Source organism: Mandrillus leucophaeus, unplaced genomic scaffold (genome assembly GCF_000951045.1).
Source record: "Mandrillus leucophaeus isolate KB7577 unplaced genomic scaffold, Mleu.le_1.0 Scaffold221, whole genome shotgun sequence".
Taxonomy (NCBI): domain Eukaryota; kingdom Metazoa; phylum Chordata; class Mammalia; order Primates; family Cercopithecidae; genus Mandrillus; species Mandrillus leucophaeus.
The window spans coordinates 3,296,420-3,317,570 of record NW_012102266.1 but is presented as its reverse complement, the minus strand read 5'-3'; the positions used below and the strand labels follow the sequence as shown (position 1 = coordinate 3,317,570).

At 39.9% G+C, this 21,151-nt stretch overlaps 1 protein-coding gene across 1 annotated transcript in view; it reads right to left on the bottom strand.

Moving 5' to 3' along the window:
- The window catches only part of LOC105540533 (chromosome unknown open reading frame, human C5orf63), a 21,873-nt gene extending 8,136 nt beyond the window's left edge, over positions 1–13,737 (bottom strand). Inside the window, exons 1-2 of the mRNA XM_011981201.1 lie at positions 13,696–13,737; positions 11,850–11,951 (exon numbers count right to left, since the gene is read on the bottom strand). The gene's annotated coding sequence lies outside the window, so the exon portion shown is untranslated. The remainder of the gene's footprint in view (positions 1–11,849; positions 11,952–13,695) is intronic.
- Between the last annotated feature and the right edge of the window lie 7,414 nt (positions 13,738–21,151).

Genomic DNA, 21,151 nt, shown 5'->3' with positions numbered 1-21,151 from the left:
AAAAAAAAAAAAAAAAAAACAAAAAAAAAGAAAGAAAAAGAAAAAAGAAAAGAAAAGAAAAAGAAAAAGAAACAATGGGTCAGCAGCATAAGTCCCCAGGCAAAGGTTCAGACTATCCCTTATGAGACCTATGCTTCTCCACTGTGAGACATAAGAAAACACAAAGGTGGCTGGGCGTGGTGGCTCACGCCTGTAATCGCAGCACTTTGGGAGGCCGAGGCATCACCTGAGGTCAGGAGTTTGAGACCAGCCTGACAAATATGGAGAAACCCTATTTCTACTAAAAATACAAACTAGCTGGGCATGGTGGCGGGAGCCTGTAATCCCAGCTACTCGGGACCTGAGGCAGGAGAATCACTTGAACCTGGGTGGCGGAGATTGCGATGAGCCAAGATTGTGCCATTGCACTCCAGCCTGGGCAACAAGAGCAAAACTCCATCTCAAAAAACCAAAACCAAAAACAAAAAACACAAAGCTATACTTACAGGAACTATAGGAGAGAATCAGGCTGAGTTACCTTGTCAGAAAAAAAAAATCTACTCAACTCCTTAAGAAGTGTTTTAAAAGGAGATTATCATAACTTTTGGAAACCTTATACACAAATGTACTTGTGTTTCTACTGGAGGTATTCCAGTAAGAACAGCTTGGTGATCGCAGCATCCCAAACACTAGGCTTTGAAGCTTCCTTATCCTGCTACTTTGCTCAGCATAAGACATAAGTCCTCTGTGATGCTACAATCATTCTGTTTATTCCTAGTTATTCTACTGTCTCCAGCTTTGTCCTTAAAACTGTAAATATTATAATTTCACTTTAAAAACACACGTGCACTGTTGGCATTGTCATTTATCAGTATTCCCAGGATGAACTAATTCCTGAGATCATAATTTTTAAACTTTGCTTTACTGTATCTCTGCAACTTCGTTTATCACTTTCCCCTCCCTTGCCTTGGCAAGTTGCAACTGTAAAGTTTCTCTTTCTGTTCCTTGAGTACCCAATATCATTTCTTCCTCGTTTTGCACTTGCTTTACTTATGCATGAAAGGCTCTGAAGTAGCTTCTCCTCATTTGGCCTGGGACTCATGTCATTGCCTTGGAGGTCTTAGTGACTAACTTACCAATGTTAGCCCATCACTCCCCACCCTCACATCTTGCTGTAGTTTTCTTTTGCCCTTTACTATCTAAAATTATTTATGTCCCCTCCACTACAATGCAAGTTCTATAAGAACAGGTACTTGTTCACCCCTGTATCTCTAAGTACCTACAATTAACCTGGCACATAATTGGTGCTCAAATATTTATTTGGATGTTAAAAGTATTAAAGTGAGCTTTTCTCACCTTCTTTAATCTTACCTCTAACCCTGATTAGATACTCAGTATGTACAGCAGTCACTATTTGGGCCTATTCTATATAATAACTAAAGATCAGTGCTCCTCAGGGTACCCACAAAATTTTGAGCTGAGGTACTGCTGCTGGTTCTAACCCCTTCACCACCACCTCAAACCTTGCCCTCCTCTGCTCCACAGAGCACGACTATATTAATTAAATGTTAATCTTCACTGGAGACCAGGCTCCTCAGTGTAAGATTAGCCTTAAACTCATTTCAAACAGAATGATATAACTTTAGGGAAAACCACCAACCCATATCACGCTAGAATAAAGACCACAGAACAAAAAGACTGGATACTGATCCATGAAAACAATGATCATTCCTTTATTCTTCAGCCCTTACTCTTCCACTTCTACTTGGATCTCTCTGCCATCTAAATGATCCTGATAAATGCATAAAAAAGGAATATGATGAGAATTTTGCAAGGATCTGCTTACCAGTTTTTCCAAGGTAAAAAGTGGATCTAAACAATTTCATAACATTCTGTGCTACTCTCAATGAAGTGTTAATTACTGGTATATACATATTTCTATAGATTCAGCAGAATGAACAATTTTCCAATAGGTAAATGTAGTTGGAGACATACCTTCTAAACACAGCTTTGTCTACACAGGCTATAAAAGTGGAGAGGAGGTACAGAATTGTTAGCTATATTTACTCTAGGTAGAAACTTATACATCATGGGATTTGGAAAGTCTCTATGCTAACGGTGGCACGCCCTTCTAGAAGAAAGAAAATTAAAAATTAGCTTTATTAAAGGCAGAAGAATTAACTTTATTTAAGAAAAAATAGTTTTATTAAAGGTCCCTGGAAATGAGAAGGATTAGGCCATCTGTGGTGGTGACCTGACTACGACCAGGGCAGTAAACTGCAGCTACATGCTTTTGGTGAAGGGATTTAAGATTTATTGATGTCTAGCTGAAAAGAAAAGGAAAACATTGCTTTTACCTGGCTGAGTTGAGACTGAGGTATTAAGGCTTCTTTAAAAACTTCAAATTCACAACGGAAATCTGCTTCAGTTTTTCCAACATGACAAAACACAGCATGTGGTCTTGGTTGCACCCAAGACAAATAAAACCTGTCATAGTAAGCAGGGTTGCTATTCATTCCAGATTTGCTGGAGTATTTGTTCAACCAATCTACAGAGCTAAGTAAAGTTTTCAGTGATGCTACAACCATTCTGTCTGTAACTAGTTCTTTTTTCCACTGTTACTCTCCATTTCTACTTTTTTACACATTTTAAATTGTTTAAACATGGCACATCTTTTTACTGAGAAATGCATCCATATTTTGAAATTTTACTACCTGCATATTCTTCAAATACTCTTAAGGTATATGCATTTTATCGTATTGTTAAATTAACTTACATCTTTAGAAGTACTGTATTATAAAATTAGAGTCTGACAGAAAGAAAAAGCTCACTATACCTCTTCTAGGCAGATAGTACGCTAAAATTCCTTAATTTCTGGCATTTACTTAATCCTAGAAAAGAAAAAATAAAATGAAAAATGATATACTTCAATGGGAACTCTATAATATTCTTAGAATATTTTACTAACTCTGTAAACCCTAACACCATTGCTGTCAATGTCACATTCACCAAATCATGCCTTCTTGAAGTAAAATCTTAATATGGGCTACTCTGTCAATGTGACATTTTCATTAGTTCTATTATTTTTGAACAGTATCTCAGCACTATAAAAAATATCCTGAAACGTGGTCTCTGCCTGTTAGCTCATGACCGTCAGAGGACAACACTTTTTTGATTATGTCATTGAATTTAGTCATGAAATATGTGTCCTTACTACACACAGAGACACGATTTTATCCTTCGTATTTTGTTATATGCCTCTATGATATGAGCAAAAAGAGCTGTGTTCACAATATCAAAGAAGCACAATTGGGTCACCTTTGTCACAGACTAAAAAAAAAGGCAAAAGACATAAGACTGGATTTAGAATGTGCTTAAAACAAATTCCACAGCCTAACAATAAAGATGGTGACTCCTGCTGTTTCAAGTCCAGTGCCCCTCAGAGGCACGGATCACCCTGAAAGAGAAAGGGAATGCTGGCCTTTCAATAAAACTGAGGTTGATTTCAGTGGTCTTTATGGCAGAGTCAAATACAACATAGGAGGAGGACTGACTGGACCAATTCAGCCCTCCTTGAAGCAAGATAAGAAAAATAACTTTATAGTATTTTCCCTGCAAGGCACTGAAGGGCACACCATTAAGGCAACTGATTATAGTACAAAAAGAAGCCAGGGTCGTTTGAGTCTTTATTAAAGATTATTCGTTTCGTGCATGAGGAGCTACCCAGGCTATGGCTGCACATCGCTTGCATGGAGCTCCTGGATTCTTCAAAGACTGTGTGTATCTGATTAGAAGGGAAACAACATTATTCTTGCTTGAGGAGAGAAACTGACCTTCACTGACCAGAATTTTTATTCATACAAAGAATCCTTTGGCACGCCAAATTTTCAAGCTCATGTGATCCCTCATCAGCAAGCTGCAGTGTTAGTTCATGGGCAAAATCAAAAAGTCTGCATCAGCCCAGGTACCGCCTTGGTTATTCAACAGATAATGTTGGAGCTTCTTCACAAGAGTATAATGTAAATTTAATGCTGAGCTGACATTAACTAAACACTATTACTGTAGCTCTCACTGAACCTATGTTCCCTAAAGAAGACTCAGGGCTTCTGTTCAGTCATTTGTGCCATGTGAGAAGTTAAGTGCTCTATTTCACATTTATTACCATCTAAGTGTAACATTCCTATTTTTATCCAAATGACTAGAAACATGTACAGACAAACACACACCTCTTCTGGGAACAAAAACATTATTTTAGATTACTGGAAGTTTATGTAATGAGGTGAGGTTGCTCTTAGGGGACACATCTGGGTCACTGGGCTCTACCAGTCCAGCGAAACAAGGACAACTGATGCCTCCCCAGTGTGCCTGTGTGCTTTTGGTCAGTCATCTGTGTCCAAACCTCCCACTCTCCCAAACAAGTGGGAACCTAGCCTGGGATCTTGGGTGCAAGGGCAAGAGAGAAAATGACTCTTGTGGAGCCAAGAGTGACAAGAAGAGGCACCACATAGGGACAAAACCAAAACTGAAAATTGAGTAAATACTTTGATGTGTCAATTCCAAGGGGCTACACAGAGGGAAAATGAGGCTTTGGAACAGAAACAGGGAGTGGGGAGTAGAAGGCCCAATCTGGAGTGCGGCTCTAACTCACTGGCATACATGAGATCAGAGGTGCTTTTCTAGTGTCTCAGCCTTAGCAGCCAGGGCACCTGGCCAGGGGGAAGTATTAAGGAGGCACAGCCAACTCAAACAAAATATTGCAACAGAGATACTGAGCTAACCACCCTCCTGTGGACCCGACTGTACGTGGTGTCACGCTCAGCTGCATTCTGACTACACAGTTTGGACTGCAGATTTGCTTCCACACAACACATTAAACTATGAATAGGCCTACATTATGGCCCAGCCCTGGGGACTGAGACGCAGCTCCTCATACCACTCCCTCTATGCAGCTTCTACTTCCAGATTTCAGTGTCAACAGGTTTACCACACAGGGGATGAGATAAGCCAGCAGAGAATCTGTATCCAGAAAGGATTGGTCACATGAGTGCCTGGGACAAAAACTCTTTATTTCCCTTCAAATTATGACCATGACAATTTCTAAGTATCTAGATGTCGCTATTCCACTGTTTGGACTCAATGGGTGCTACATTAATATGTATTCAACACAGTGCTCAGTGAAAACATTCTTTAGCTATTTGAAGTGTGGGCCTTGCCTAAGATTGCAATTTCACTGAAGGCATACAGCATTTACATATTCTTCACTTAGTAGATGCGCATCCCCTTCACCCTTCTAGTTCTCAGTAACATTAAGCCATTAATTTTTTTTTTTATCCTGCCTGGTGTTTAGCTCATTTTTTCACCTCTAAATAAAGCTCTCAGATGGGGTAATCAACTCCACATGTTTGATACAAGTAACAAGACTAACAAGATGTATTTCAGTCGTACAGATTCAGGAGAAAGGTGTTGAATTCTTAACTAAAACAGTAAGTTTTATGTCAGGTTTCACAGTGATTAGTGAACCAATGATATCATTCACTCATTAGTTCCACAGTGGGGATGGAAAATGGGTTAAAAATGAATAAGAGTTGATCCCAACCCATGAAAAATCTGGTCAGAAGTTAAGACATGTGTATGTGCAGGTAAATTAGAAATACAGGAAATACTATAACAGGGCCATATAATTCAAATGTTGTAAGAGACTGGGAAAGAAGAGTATTATAGGCTAAAATTGGAGGTGGTTTCACAAGAGAAGTATCTTAAATCATTTCATTTAGGATTTGGATATGTAGAAAAAAGAGAAAGCTTTCCAAATTCAGGATTAGACACAAAGGTAATGGACGTAGGAATGCCATGGCTATTTGATGGGGGAAACCTTGAACAGGGTAAAGAGACTTCTGCTGAATAATAGTGGAAAATAAGCTTTGAAGGTGGACTAGGATGAGCCTGTGGAGGATTTTAATGGTGGTATGTGTGCTGTGTTGTGTATGTCTTGGGAACCACTGAAGGGTTCTGAATGAGTGATGTGATAAAATCAGTGTTTTGAAAGATTAATCTGGCAGCAGCAGGCAGAAAAGACTGTCAAGAAAAGGAGAATGGAGGTGGGAAAGAGAAGTCAGTTATGAAAATCTAGGTGTGGGATGCATTTATTTATTCAAAAATTATCCAATATTTTTCATGTATCAGATACTATTATAGATGCTGGGGTATGGTGATGAACAAGAAAGTAAGGTACGTTGCCGTCATGGGGTCCGTGTGCTAGTGAAGAGACTCTTTAATGTCAGGCCACTTGAGATGGTGATATGTACAGGGGAGAGATAATAGCAGAGTGATGTGATGCTGACTGAGGCAGGTTCTTTAATTAAGGTATTCTCTGAGCAGGTGTTGTTTGCGCTGGAGAGGAAGGAGTATATGCAAAAGCCTGTAAGTGAGGACAAATGATTTATTGAAAGAAACAGAAAAGATCATACGGCTTTAGCAGAGTACAACAAGGAAAAGGCGATACAATCAGGAGATGAGGTTAACCCACAGTAAGCAGGGGTCAGATCATGTAGGCCTTGCGGGTTATGTTAAAGAATTGAGATTTTATTCTAAGTACAATTAGATTTACAGGAGGGAAGTGACATGATCTCATATACATTTTTAAAAGGTAACTTTAGCTGCTGTGTGAAGAACAGATTGTTGCAGGGTAAGAGTGGAGCAGGGATGCAGGTAGAAGGCTACTGCAATAGTTTGGATGAGACGGGATGGTATGGACTAGGGCAGAAACAGAGTCAACAGGACTTGCCAATGAATTGGACATGAGGAATTAAAGAAAAGAGGGCATTAAGGACAATCTCAGTTTTGGTCCTGAGCCTCTAAGTGGGTGGCAGGGCCTGTTACCAAAATAAGAAAAACTGAGGCAAGAACAGATTGAAGAATATGTCAGACCAAGAGCTTGGTTAGGGACATGTTAGAACTCACATAGAGAATGACATACACAGGTTTGATACTCAGGAAAAAAGTCCAGGTCTAAAGATAAAGACTTGAGTCTCCATCAGTTTAAGGATTATATTTACAGCTACGAAACTAGGTGAAATCATCTAAAATTGTACAGAAAAAAAAAGAGGGCCGAGGATAGATCTCTGAAGCAATTCAACATTTAGAGGTTGGATCGAGAGGAACCAGCAAAGGAGGCAGACAGAACAGCTGGTGAGGTAGGAGGAAAACCTGAAAAGTGTGTCATTACAGAAGTCAATGAGAAAGCGTTTACAGAATGAAAGAATTGTCCATTGTCAAGGAGACTGATGAGGGCTTGACTAGAACAGGGACAGTGAAACAATCTACCACAAATCAGAAGAGATGCATCTAATGATTGCTTCAAAGGAATGAAATCTTTCAACCAATGCTACCCGTAAAATGAAATACCTTAAGTGGTTCTTACCCAATTTAACATCTTAACTAAAAGGAGATCTTTCTGGAGAGGATGGAGTGGGGAGGGTGGGAAGAGTGAAGGCAAATGTTGACTGGGTATCTTAAAAAGAGATGATCAAGGTAAAAATCTCCGTGTAAGTTATAAAGCAGAATAGAAAAGTAAAGCTTAAGTACTGATTACTAAATAATACTAAGAGATCACTATTAATAATAATGATTCTATTGACTGAAATGTGCTTTTACTGGCCTCAAATGAAAGATTTAAATCTCTATTAACAGCAGTCTCAGAAATAGGGAATTGCAAAACTGAAAAAAATTTCAAATAGAAATAACTGAAAGTTTTCTCACAAATACTATTTAAACAGGAATTTCTAAGATAAGACTGTTTAAAGAGTCAACATATTTATCTGCACCTAAGGATGCCACTAATCTAGGTAAGACTGACTAGCAAACACCTTGGCACCAGGTATTGGCTTAAACTTACTCAGCCTTCACAAAATTATGAAGGTACTGAAATTTAGATTTTGAGAAATCAAGGTTTCCCCTTGATAGGTTTTAAGCAAAGGCCAGTTCCCTTCCAGTTGCTTTTCCCCAATATTTGTTTTTATTTCTCAAACAGGGAAAAATTCAGTACTATTATTGTTTTACCAAGGATATCCTCAATTCATGTACATCAAAAAAGAAGCTGCCTAGGTAATTGTAAAGGTGGATTTTATTCACAATCTTTAAAGACAAAACTTGTTCCAAGTGGTTCTGAGTAAATTGTCTAGAGAGGTCAAAATAAATTTAAACCAACACAGCTCCTACTAACTAATCAGTCAGGGGAATTAAGCATAAATGGTATCATTCTTCATTTTGAGCTTTGAAGTTATTCTTCATATAGAGTTTCTGTTGAAATTCAGCATGTTTGAATTCCCTGTGTTCATTTTTAGGTGAGGATTTCATAAACATAAACCCCAAAGAGAGAGGTAAATCCTCATCTCCTAAAGCCTCAGTTTCATCCACAATTAAATGGAAATGCTACCACTTGTCCCATTCTCTCATTTTAGAAACCCAAAGGAACTGTGCCTGGGGCTTTGGGCCTCAAGCATTCTCCTGATCAGAGAAGGGGAAATTCCATGCTAAACAAATGCCATGGGAATAGGCTATGACTAAATAAGGCCTGGAATAAAAAAATCCAAAGTAGTTTTTACCTGTAAGAGCCTAAAATAGACCCTTAAAGAGGACTCAAATTCACTTACAGGTCCAGGCAGAAGTTTAAAGGTACTTGTTCATTGCAGACTCTCTTTTCTCACTCCTCAATCATAACTGGTAAGTGCTGGTGTCAGAAGGAACCAAGTTGGAAAATGGGGAAGGTGACACTAGGGCACTCATCTTGCAACTAAGTATCCAAGATGGAACTCCCCCTACAAAGAGAAAATAATGAATTTCTCTTTCCATTAAACACATTTTAAAGATGATTTTAAATGAAAGATCCTCTTCATCTTGGCATTCTCTTTCCCATCCAGAAGCACTGCTATCTTTGCCTCAGCGGTGGCAAGCTGACAAATGTAAAGTGGAAGGGAAGAGGAGTCTTCAGTATAAGCAAGATTTTGTTTTAGAATCTTTAGATCTTAGCAGTCACACTTTCCAGATCATTGTTTCAGAGGAGTCTACTCAGTAATGGGGTTGGTGCACATGACAATGTCAGGGAAGAGTTTCCAAACACTCAGCTAAGAAAATAAAATAATGATGCTAATCAAGAACAGTAATGTACACTCACCATATACCCCCTCTAGTTCCCAAGAGTCCAAAGAGAATTCTGGACTAATTCCTGTTAACACAATGGGTTTGTACACACTACACCCCTCCCCTCCATCCTCAACTCCAAAGATACTGACTCAGCAACTGGCCTGGAGCCAGAGCAGCATATTCCAAATTCAGAATGTGCAACAACGTTCGGTTCAATTATGACATAATGGCTGCAAAGCTGTTCCTGAAAGCCAAGAAAACCTGAATAATGTGGTTGGGTTATATCATACATGAGGACTTAATAGAGTTTAAAAACCAATTTCAAAATTCCTTCATTCCATAAAGATAGCATTAAGATGAGGGCAAAATCATTCTAGTTCAAGGGATGGGAACAAAGTATATAAGGAATTATGCAGACTCCTTTCCACATTATCCTTCTTAACCAACATGACCCATTCCCTTTGAAGATATCTCTTATACTTAGTACTGACCTAGAAAGAACACAATTCCATTAAACATCTTAGTCTTACTGTACCCAGCTAGTAATGCAAGTTTCCCTGCTATTTAAAAAGCACATAATCCCATTTCCAAAAACAACTGTTTGCAATTCAAAAACCATTCACCTAGGCAATGTCTTCTCTTTGTCCCTAAAATTCCAACCACTTTCAATTTATCTTGTCAAAGAGGTGAAGTTATCTTTGTGCCCCCACAAAACCTAAAAGATGTTTCATTCATTGCTAGCCATTTTGTAGCAAGTGACTTTGGACATTGAATTGCTAAATCCAGCATTTCCCTGGACTTGTGATAACACTTAAGACCCAGGCCTGTAGAAATAGTGTTCAATCTGAATGTTGGGAGCCATCCACTCTTGCTTGATGTTAGGCTGTGGCATCCCTCAGTTATGCGGGATTCTACAATCTTTTGAGTCTATTCTGTTTTTTAATAGGTATCATTGATAGAATTTTTTAATGTTTTGGAACTGGAAGTGACTTTGGAGATTCCTCTTGCTTTATGTATAAGCAAACTAATGCTTAAAAAATACTACATTTTTTAGTTCATTTCTCTATATTTTCTCCTGGAACAATGGCATATTTTTATATATAATGAGATCAACACAGAATTTCAGAACTAGAAGGGATCTCCAAGTTCAACCGTCTTTCTTCCAAAAAAATCTCAAAACACTTTTCATATTAATCCTCAGGGTATACCAATTAACAGATACTTCATTTTGTATAAGGCTTAATTTAAGGATGGAGAGAATGAGGAAAGTCTCAGTTTCAGACAGAATTCTTTTACCGTAAGAATTAGGCTCTGTTCTCTAAATCGAAAAAGATTCACATTCATTTCATTTTTGAACCTGGAAAAATGGCTGAATTTACTGAGTTTTCTTTAAATAATAGTATCATTTTTCTTCACTGGATGGAAGGACTATGTGTTTTAAGAAACAAAGAGTTTTAAAAAAATCAAATAATTCAACGTCATGTCCTTCCCTCCTGACTAAAAATCATTTCCCCATTATTTCATGATTAACATGAAAAAGCACTGGAACAACGAGAGTAAATTCATTTGTTTCCAGTTGTAACAATGTGATTTCTGCTGCAATCCCATTGGCAACAGAAGGCATCAGCATATACCACCACTGTCCTATTACAACACAAAAAGCTGTCAACTTTGAACTGCTCTGAAATGTTGTTAGTAAAGTAGACAAGACAAGCATGGATTTCCTTCAATATTATTTGGGCAACCTAGACTTAAAATAGTGACCAGACTTAGGATAGTGACTCTACAGAGGTCCTCTATGCTTAAGGCAAGACCAAACCAAGATACTGGTGCCCTACGTAAGCTAATAATTTGGCACACTTTCAAGCAGATACCCTTCAAATATTTGCCAAACAGGTGTTTGGGTGAGGCACTGCATGGCAGACCTGGAGAGAGTGTGGAGATAGGATTGGCGGAAGCTTTCAGCTTGCATATTCTAAACAACAAAGGACCCACAACTGACCAGGTCAGATCTCCTTGGAAGACAGTTTGAGGAGCATCTAATGGATTCCCAAATACACTCTTCCCTGCTCCAAGCTGTTTATTAAAGCATTACTTCCATCTCTAGTAACAATCTGAAAGGAGGTTACTGCTTTATATTCTTTTCTCTATCTTGTTACATTCCCAGTGTTTTATACTTTTTATAGATCCAACCTCCCTTCAGGGACACTATATTTTCATTTCTACAGCTTGTACTGAGCATTTGCAATGTGCCAGGTGCTGTGCCATGTATTGGAAATATAAAAGTGATTAAGATATTGTCCCTGCCCTTAAGGAACTCACACCTTGAGCAGGAGAAAGACTCACAAACAACACAAAACCACAGTGATGAAGGCTATAACAGTAAAAAGGCTGTTACTGGATATTACTGGGGAAATGGTCTGATATCCTTGGAGATGGATACTTTCTAAAAATAGTAGGTAGGTACTTTCAGTTTGCCTCCATCTCTAGAAACTTTAACTTTGGTAAGGATTGGAATAAAAAGAGAGTAACATTTTCATGTTTCCTGTTCTCCGTGGCTGTACTGGGATGGGAAGTTAGGGATGTGGAATCATATCTATGCTAAACTTAGCCAAAACTTTTCACTTGAATTTTCTTCCCCAAATGATTTTGTCCCTAGAATTTGTTATGCAATACTAGGGGAAGGATAGAGGAAGCTCACCTAGTCCCGGCTGTGTAGTTACACATACCTGATCCAGATGATTTTTCCCCTTTGAAATAATTGCAAACAAGATTAAAACTGTATTCAGGAACTATTCCAGCTGGCTTTTGGCTTCCTCTGATGTATACTCCTTGAATAAAGCAGTAGCAAAAATTAGATTTAAATAAGGAACATAAAATCACCTCACTACTTGTACCAGATCACCTCAAGGTCCTGCTATGTGGGAAACCCGAAACCCTAGCATTAGAGTAACTGAATACATCAGCCAGCTAGAGTATATACAAGTGATGAAATAAAAAACTTTAATAATAAAAAATAACCTATTTTAAAGGGATTTCTCACAGTGCCTCTGGGTACTTTAGAGCCAGGCATCTGGAACAAAATAGAAACACAGTCCAATCAATTCCGAAGTTGGAAAAATCCTCGTTTCTATTACTTACCTGCCAACAGTCCATCTAAATAGAACCACACAGTCACATATTCCTCTGATGAAGGAGACAAAAAAATATTGATCCTTCCTTGGCATGTGGCTATTGCTGCCACAGCAGCAGGGAAGAAAGACAATCTGAGGATCCTGCCTGTTTAAAGCACCAGCCCCACCAATCTTAATTTTCACAACAGGGCCTTTCTGGTTCCAGGCAATTCCTCAGTAGAGCAGGACCCAGGTTTTTGGGCTACAATATTTCACATAGAACCATGATTAGTTCTGCTTTGCCCCAGTATTATCATAATTATCCAGTATTTCCAGGGTGTATCTTTTTTCCCAGTGTTTTAAATCTTTCTGCTATTTACCTATAATGTACCTCAATGTGTACAGCTCCAAATATTGGTAGAGCGCTTCACATGCATTTTTATAAGCTAGTCCTCAGAATATGACCAAATGAGAAGACTGTGGCCTCTAATAGGCACCTCAGCTTGTTCAGCGTTGCTCACCAAGGCACAGCTCTAGTGGCTGCTTAAACAAGGCAATGTATACTAATGCTGGGAAATGCGCTAGAAAGTATTGGGATATAACAGATCTTAGACACCATCCCTGTCCTTGAGGAATTGAGAAACTTGGGGTCAAGCTAAGGCCATAATATGGATTTTTTTTTAAGGGCACTAAAATGTAAAGTACCACATACACACTATTTATTAATAAACAAGAATAAAGATCACCCAAGCAAAACACTCCTTGTTAAAGACAGCGTTAGAAACAGTCACAAGTCTTAACTGACAATGACATTTTAGTGGGGACTTTTCTACCCTTGGACTTAAGAAACTGTATGAGCTGCTATTTGTCAGAAGTGAATATTTGTTGAGAATGTACAGTCTCTGATTTATTCTCTCACTGTTCAGTACCCAGAGGGTTGCTTTTGCCCAATAAGGCTGAGAGGAGATCCAGACAGCTGATGCAGAGAGCCCCGGCACTCACAATGTTCCCTGCTGCACCTTTCAACCTTTTCACCCCAATTAAAGGTCAACATGGCTGCTCAAAAATATTTATTTAAAAAGGCAGTCTGCTCAGCGGGCTCCCAAGTGTGATTACACTACCACTTCATAGAATTCAATTAAACCCAGGACGGGGCATCTGTGAATCACCGGAAGAGTATGAAGTTGAGAGGTTTTCGGCTTTCTCTTAAAAAAAAAAAAGCTTCCTTTTCCCGCCCGTCATTTCTTTACTTCCCAGAGCGCCATCACAGACACACGCATACGCGTTTATAATCTCCCCTCGGGTGGTTCATGGATTTATGGCTCCCGGTTTAATTAAATTCCCTCTAACGACAATCTAAATTGGCAGCATGCGGCACAGCGAACCCCCGCCAGCCTGCGCGTAGGCTCAGAGCCCGAGACCTGCGAACGCCCACCCTCGGCGTGGGGCTAAAGGCACCCACCTGAGCCTCACGCCGCCAACGTCTCTGCTTCCGCCCTGCGCCGGGCACTTCCGCCCTCACCCGCCAGGCGCCGGCCCCGCTCCCCGCACTTCCGCTCCCCGCACTTCCGCCCCACGCCTGCAACACTGTCGGCTGGGCGCTCAGATGGGGTCCCGCCTACGCTCTCGAGGATGGCGGCGCCTGAACCTTTACTCATGAAGAGTAACACACAAGCCAAGGCCAAACTAAAAAACAAAACACGGAAAAGTGACCCCGCATGTTTAGGAACCATTTAATAACGAGCCTCAGGTGCGGGAGCCAACTCTTGGAGGCTGCGGAGTCCGAGCCATTTTAACCCCTCTGCATGCATGCATTCTCTCGTTTATTTAATATTTACTCTCCTCCCCCACTAGGTCTTGGCTGAACTAGGTTATGGGGAATGCGATGAGCAAAACTGGCAGCCGTACCCTCCCGCAAACTGAAAATCGTGTGGGAAAGCAGACATTAGGAAATCATCCCTGATTAAATAGGTAATGCGTTTATTCAGCTAAGTGCTTTGCAGGGAAGGAATATGAGAAAAGATCTGAGTGGGATCTCGTTGAAGAGGTAGCTTTGGGGCTGGGATTTGAAGGGCGTTGGTTGGGGACAGAGCTCTGCAGGCTGTGGGAAGGGTCTGGTGGAGGGTGTGCAGTATGGGTTGTATGCAGAAGACTGATGAGCATGACTGAGGCTTAGAGGGAATGGGGGAGAGAGGTGGCAACAGGCTAGAGAGGGTAAGCAAGAGTCTGGCCATGCAGGGCCTTTCAGGTTTGTGCTAAGGGTAGCTGGGGGCATTTCTGTTTTATGTGGGAAGGGGGTGAATTGATTGCTTTTCCATTCTGAAAGGATCCCTCAGCTTTGGGAAGTAGATGAGAAGGGTTGAGGATAGGCAAGAGTAGAACAAGCAGGGAGGTGAGGAAGCTACTGAGCAGTCCAGATTGTAGGTGTGGTGGCTTGAATGGTGGTATAGTAAATAGTGAGAAAATGATGGATAATAATTGTAGTAATACTCAAAGCTAACATTTATTGATTGCTCACACAAAGCTTTATACTCATTAGTCTGTTTAATCCTGAGAACAATGCAATTAAGTATTAGTACCATTTTACAGATGAAGAAATGGAGGTTTAATAACTTACTGAAGTTCTCACAGCTACAAAATGGTAGATTTGGAATTCCATCTCATTCTGTCTGATGTCTTAAGCTTCCCACTATAAATTCAGTGTGTACTCAGTGATTTTAAAAAAGATACAAAGAAAACCAAGGTCAGGAATGAATTCCTTAAACCACACTGATTATGTGATGTTGCTGGAAGCCGCATTAAGATAGTAGAATTTACAAGTTCTTTGTCACTTCAGCATTTTCTGATAGGCTAAAGAGGGAATTTTGTGACTGTCAGCAGGCTACCTATGATTATTTTTGAATTAATGCACTCTGATAAGACTTAGTTTTTCTGGAAAAAAAAAAGTCAAGTGGTAAAACACACTCCACCTAACAGTTGCTGATAGGATGTCTTTAAAGAAGGGATCTGGGGTCCAGTTATAAACACCTTGGTGGAGCATGAGTATCTTAGATATTGTGGAGTGACAGAAAAGTTTACTAGAAATGTAACTCCAGATCAGCTTCCAAATCTCGTTTATTGTTGGAAGACAAAGGTTTATAAAATCACTTGGACTTATGAAACCTGATTTCACCCACTGAAGGAAAAGAATGGATTCACCAAGGCCAACAATGAAGGCTTTTAGCACTGGTTGTGAGTAAATTTCTCTAAGGAGCCAAAAGTTCATAAATTTTCAGAATTTGAGTTTCATCAGTAAGAATTTCTTGGGTTTGTAAGTGATAATACAAGACCTGGAGCCTCCCCATTATTGTTTTGGTTAGAGGGAGTCCTGTGGAATGTCTGGGAATCCCTGAGAACTCACTATGGTTGATACCCTCTTTGGGAGTGCCTGGCTGACTGCCATGAGCTCAGAGGACCAGTTTAGCCTCTAGATCCAGGGCCTACAGTGCTGGGGAAAGGAGCTCTGCTTGGGAAAATATCTGGAGTCTGGCCAGGAAAAATGATTGTCTACAAAACCAAAAAAAAAAAAAGGCAGTCATAGCAAAATTAATAAGCATTTATTAAATGATCACAAAATCGAACACTGTGTCAGCTTCATTAATGGCTGGATTTAGCATTCATAACAACTTCATTACATTGGAAAACAGTTTTTAGATGAGATGCTCTCACCAAGTGAGAGTTCCTGAGTATATGTGATGAATGTAGAGAAATTATATTTTAACTTTTAGCCAAATAATTTCACAAGCAAAATTTGAAAAGTCCTTTTATAGAAAAATTATTAAGTGTGAAATGTATATACTTTTTAATATGTTTCAAATGATGTGAAAGAATGTTTTAAGAATGTGAAGGTCTTAAGACAGTTATGGGTCTTGTACAATTTTGTTCATTCAAAACATGCTTGTTGCCAGGCGCGATGGCTTACACTTGTAATCCCACCATTTTGGGAGGCCAAGGTGAGCGGATCACCTGAGGTCAGGAGTTCCAGACCATCCTGCTCAACGTGGTGAAACCCTGTCTCTACTAAAAATACAAAAATTAACTGGGCGTGGTGATGGGTGCCTGTAGTCCCAGCTGCTCAGGAGGTTGAGGCAGAAGAATTGCTTGAACCCAGGAGGCAGAGGTTGCAGTGAGCTGAGACTCCATCCTGGGCAACAAGAGCAAAACTATGTCTCCAAAAAAAAAAAAAACCCAAAAAATGAACAAACAAAGACAAAAACATGCTTGTCATTAGGCATTTGACTTGCATGTCCTCCTGTAGGTCTGGACTGCAATTCTAGGCTATGCTCTACCAATCTGGATAGGACTGGTGCAGGGATCTCTGTGTGCTAGAATGTTCAGAACTCACCTGGGTTGAGTTTTTCAATGGTCATCTCTGAGGCAGAAGCCTGGTGTAGAGAAAGCCTGCTGCCACAGTCTGATCTGTAACTCCTGACATAACTCCAAAGGTACTTTAGGGAACACATGACCTATTCTTCCAGAGATGTCCTGGAGCCAGGCTTCCCTCTTAAGGCCTCTGAAAGGTGGCCTGTGTGGGTGTGGAGGAAGGTATCTTCACTCCTGCCCTCTTAGCTTTGCCTCTGGAAGAGCAGGAATAAAGAAATGGCCTTTGATGTCCATATATTCCCTTCAGAATGCCTTAGAAAAATAATGTATGTCTTGGCAAGTAGTGACTGTCATGCCAGCCCTGTTTTACAGTAACTTGGCTCTGTGTTGCCACTCAAACAACATGCAATTTGAACTTTGACTAGGAGGGACAATCTCAGTAATTGCCACAATTAGGTGATGCAATTGTTTTGGTGGAGGTGTTCAGAAACTTGGTAGGTTTTCTTTCCTGGTGTATTTCTGGTCTTTATAGTGAGCATATATGTTTATCTCATGAGTATCCCATCCTCAGGTCTGCAAACTCTGCAGGAAACGATCTGTAAGGGCCAGATATTGTGTTATGTTTAAGGTCATGGAGAAAAACAGTGGCAACCTCCCAAAGAAAAGACAGGCTTCTGAGTCTGGGATGTGCTGGGTCAGTGGGGTCGCTGTTGACTCCCCCCAGGCCAACCATTACAGGAAACAGAATTATAAGCCCAACTCAGTAGGGGAGAATGGATCTCAAAAGTCTGATTCCTATGTCCCCTTTGACATTTTAAAAACTCTGCTCTTCTGCCAGACATTCAGAGAACAGTGAAGTAAATTTTAAAAGGAGAAAAATGTTTATTTGTTTTAAAGCTTGCTCAGTGATCCACTTAGGTCATTTACATAAACAACCTTTCCATGTAAACACCATTAATTATGTAGTATAAGAGCCAAATAAAAATGCTAAAAAATAAAAGTAATTGTAGAATAAATTAGTATGGCTTGAGTGCACAAATATAGATAAACTGTAGACTTTTACATTTTATTGAAGGAAGTGGATGTGTGTTTTTTCTTTTGTTTGAGCTACTAGGAACCAACAAATGACATTTGACAGATGGATACCAAAGCTGTTAAAGTTTAAACCCATACTGGTGATGAAATTACAGTTTTTGCAGGGACCTTGACTCACACTTCTTTCTTTATCTGTCTTAAAAAGATTGTGGGGCAAGATAGGAGATGAGTGTCCTGTGGATTTCCCCAGAAGGTTTGTTGGAGCAAGACCATTGTTGTCTACTCCAAAATCAGTAGCTTCCAACCTCCTTTCACTTGTAATAACAGAAGATTACTTGTGTCTGTGCTAAAGGAAATGAATCGAGTGCAGCCTGCCAGGCACAAAGAAGAAGGGCAGAAACTGACACTGTTGAGGAAAGATGGCATAGGGGACCTTGTAGTAACAATACCAGGGCACATTTATGTCACCCTTTGTAGTATTGCAAGAGTCTTTATAGATATCATTTAATTTGATTCTTCATAATAATTCTGTAAGATAGACAGGGCATGCATTTTTGTCAGTCCCATTTTACAGACAAGGTAATTGAAGCTTCGTGAAGGAAATCACAATGAAGCTGGAATTGGAAAGCCTTTCCTAACTCCCATCTATATTTTTTTCACTACCCCATTCATAATTCTTTTTAAATGTAAATGAAAAGAAACATGGTTCAGTTCCTAGCAATATTTTGTGCTATGTAGGATTTTTTAAGAATGTTGAGTGCATTTACATCATTTCCTCAGGGAAGGTTTTGTTTTACCTGGACAGGCAGGAAATGGAATTGAAATGGGAAAAGTTTTTCATTTTTATGGATTAAACCCATCTGTTATGTTCACTAAGGCTAGATCATGGAGGAGGATAGATTTCTCACAGCATAAAGAGAGGAGAGTAAAATGCACCTCCTTTATTCCCTGGTTCAGATTCACCCCCATTCAGGGAGTCCTGTTCAGACAAAACAGGGCAGTCAGCCTATCAGTAAGAAAGAAAAGATACTGTGGCCCTCAAACATGCCCCAACATACTGAGCAGTCTTCCACAAAGTTGAAGTTAACACTTATTGCTCAGAAGAATTCTGAGGAGTAATTTTTTTGCACATATTTGAATATTATCTGCTGTGGGTGCACAGGACAAAAATAAAGGAAATTTTCCCATTTATTCAGAATAATGCTGACTGAGTACTTACTATGTGCCATAGTCAAGCATTGGAATGCTGGTGTTTATTGTTTTTTTTTTTTTTTTTTCTGAAACAGAGTTTCACTCTTGTGGCCCAGGCTAGAGTGCAATGGCACAGTCTCAGCTCACTGCAACCTCCGCCTCCTGGGTTCAAGCAATTCTCCAGCCTCAGCCTCCCGAGTAGCTGGGATTACAGGCATGCACCACCATACCCGGCTAATTTTGTATTTTTAGTAGAGACAGGGTTTCACCATGTTGGTCAGGCTGGTCTTCAACTCCTGACTTCATGTGATTTGCCCACGTAGGCCTCCCAAAGTTCTGGGATTACAGGCCTGAGCTGCTGTGCCTGGACTGGACTGCTAGTGTTTTTTGTTTTTGTTTTCTTTTTTTTTTGAGACAGACTCTTGCTCTGTCACCCAGGCTGGAGGGTAGTGGTGGGATCTTGGCTCACTGCAACCTCCACCTCCTGGGTTCAAGAGATTCTCCTGCCTCAGCCGCCTGAGTAGCTGGGATTATAGGCACACGCCACTGCCTCTGGCTAATTTTTGTATTTTTAGTAGAAATGGGTTTTCACCATGTCAGACAGGCTGGTCTTGAACTCCTAACTGCAAGTGATCCACCTGCCTGGGCCTCCCAAAGTGCTGGGATTACTGGCGTGAGCCACCGCACCCAGCTTGGAATGTTAGTGTTGAACCACATACACGTACTCCTTGTAATAGAGCTCACAGTCAAATCTTAATGAAATGATCATGTCAATATTTACTGTAGAAAACCCATTTTCCAATGGGAGTAAGACCAGTAACTAGTTAATTGGCAAATGCAGTTAAAGTGGGAAGTATGTATATGATTTGATATATGTATATATTTAATCATATAGATATGGTTATATATATAATAAATATTTTATTTTCTTACTTAAAATACATAAATGAACATTCATTTGCTAAATTTGTTAGAGTCAAGATGGTTTCTTTTAGACTCTATCCAGTCATTGAAAGTTTACGTTATCTTTCTTGCATAAAACCCACTCAAAATGGTGGGATATACATATCATCTACAATTTCCAGTTTCAGATACTCTAAAGTGAAGGGAAAACTTAAAGACACTTGTGAAGTGTCTTCACTAAGTGAATTGACTTATATTTTTATTTTTTCCCCAATCTTTTACACTTGTCTTGCCTACAACTAATTTAAGAGCAATTATTTTCCCCCAGCTTTTCAAGTCTTTCCAAAGCATTTAACTGAGCTTTCATAGAAACAGTAACTCTCTTTTTATGCTCATATTTGATCAGTTTATGTGATATTTAATTAAACTACATAATTATAGTAATCAAGTACAACTGCCATAAACAGGTTTGGGAACAAAAACAACCCACTCTTAGTAAGCATAAGCTCAGCTGGTGGGAGTAGAGGCGTTGAGGTTACCAGGTGGCAGAAGCCACAAGTGTTGATCGTGATCTGGGCAATCCATCAATATGTTTTACAAAGGGATTTGAAAGCATCACTTAATTCCCTGTGGTGCTGAATTAAGAGAGCTTCTGTTGTAATTAACAACGAATAAATATTACTAAAGAAAAGTGGTGGGTGCCATAAAAGTCTGTGATTGGGAGATGCGATATATGCATCACAGTCCTGGGGCTTTAGGAAAGGACTTGACTGTTGACCTAAAATCAGACAACAAGTAGAGTTACCTCAGAGACAGGCTGGGGCAGGAATCTGGAGAAAGCGTTCCAGGCAGCAGGAGTAGCAGGGTCAGTAGTGTGAGGGTGGAGGGAGGATGTGTTGAAAATGAGGAACTGAAAGAAGGCAGTGTGGGTGGAGCCAAGAGTGGCAGCTGGGTAGCAGTACTGGATGAGGCAGAGGGAGGTAGAGGCCACCTTATGCAAGCTTTCTGGGCTCTTGCAAGCAGGGGGTCTTCATCTCTATTGACAACGGGAAGCTGCCAATGCATGTGAAGCGGGAGTGTGCTTATTTGTTCAAGAGCAACAGCCAATTTGTAGAGTTTAGACCACCAAATCTAATTTGGGTACTTGGATTATATGTTTTCCTAATCTAAATACACTGTAGGTAATGGAGAAAAAATTTTCTTTTCTTGACCTCTGGCATCAGAATTTCTCTTGGGGAGGGAACTGTCCTTATTCCTGAGGATGCATTCATTGGCAGCTTGTGGGTCAGAGATGAAAATCTGAGGATAGGTGTTGAGATAATAAAGAGATACTAGTTTACAATCCCACCAACAGTGTAAAAGTGTTCCTATTTCTCCACATCCTCTCCAGCACCTGTTGTTTCCTGACTTTTTAATGATCACCATTC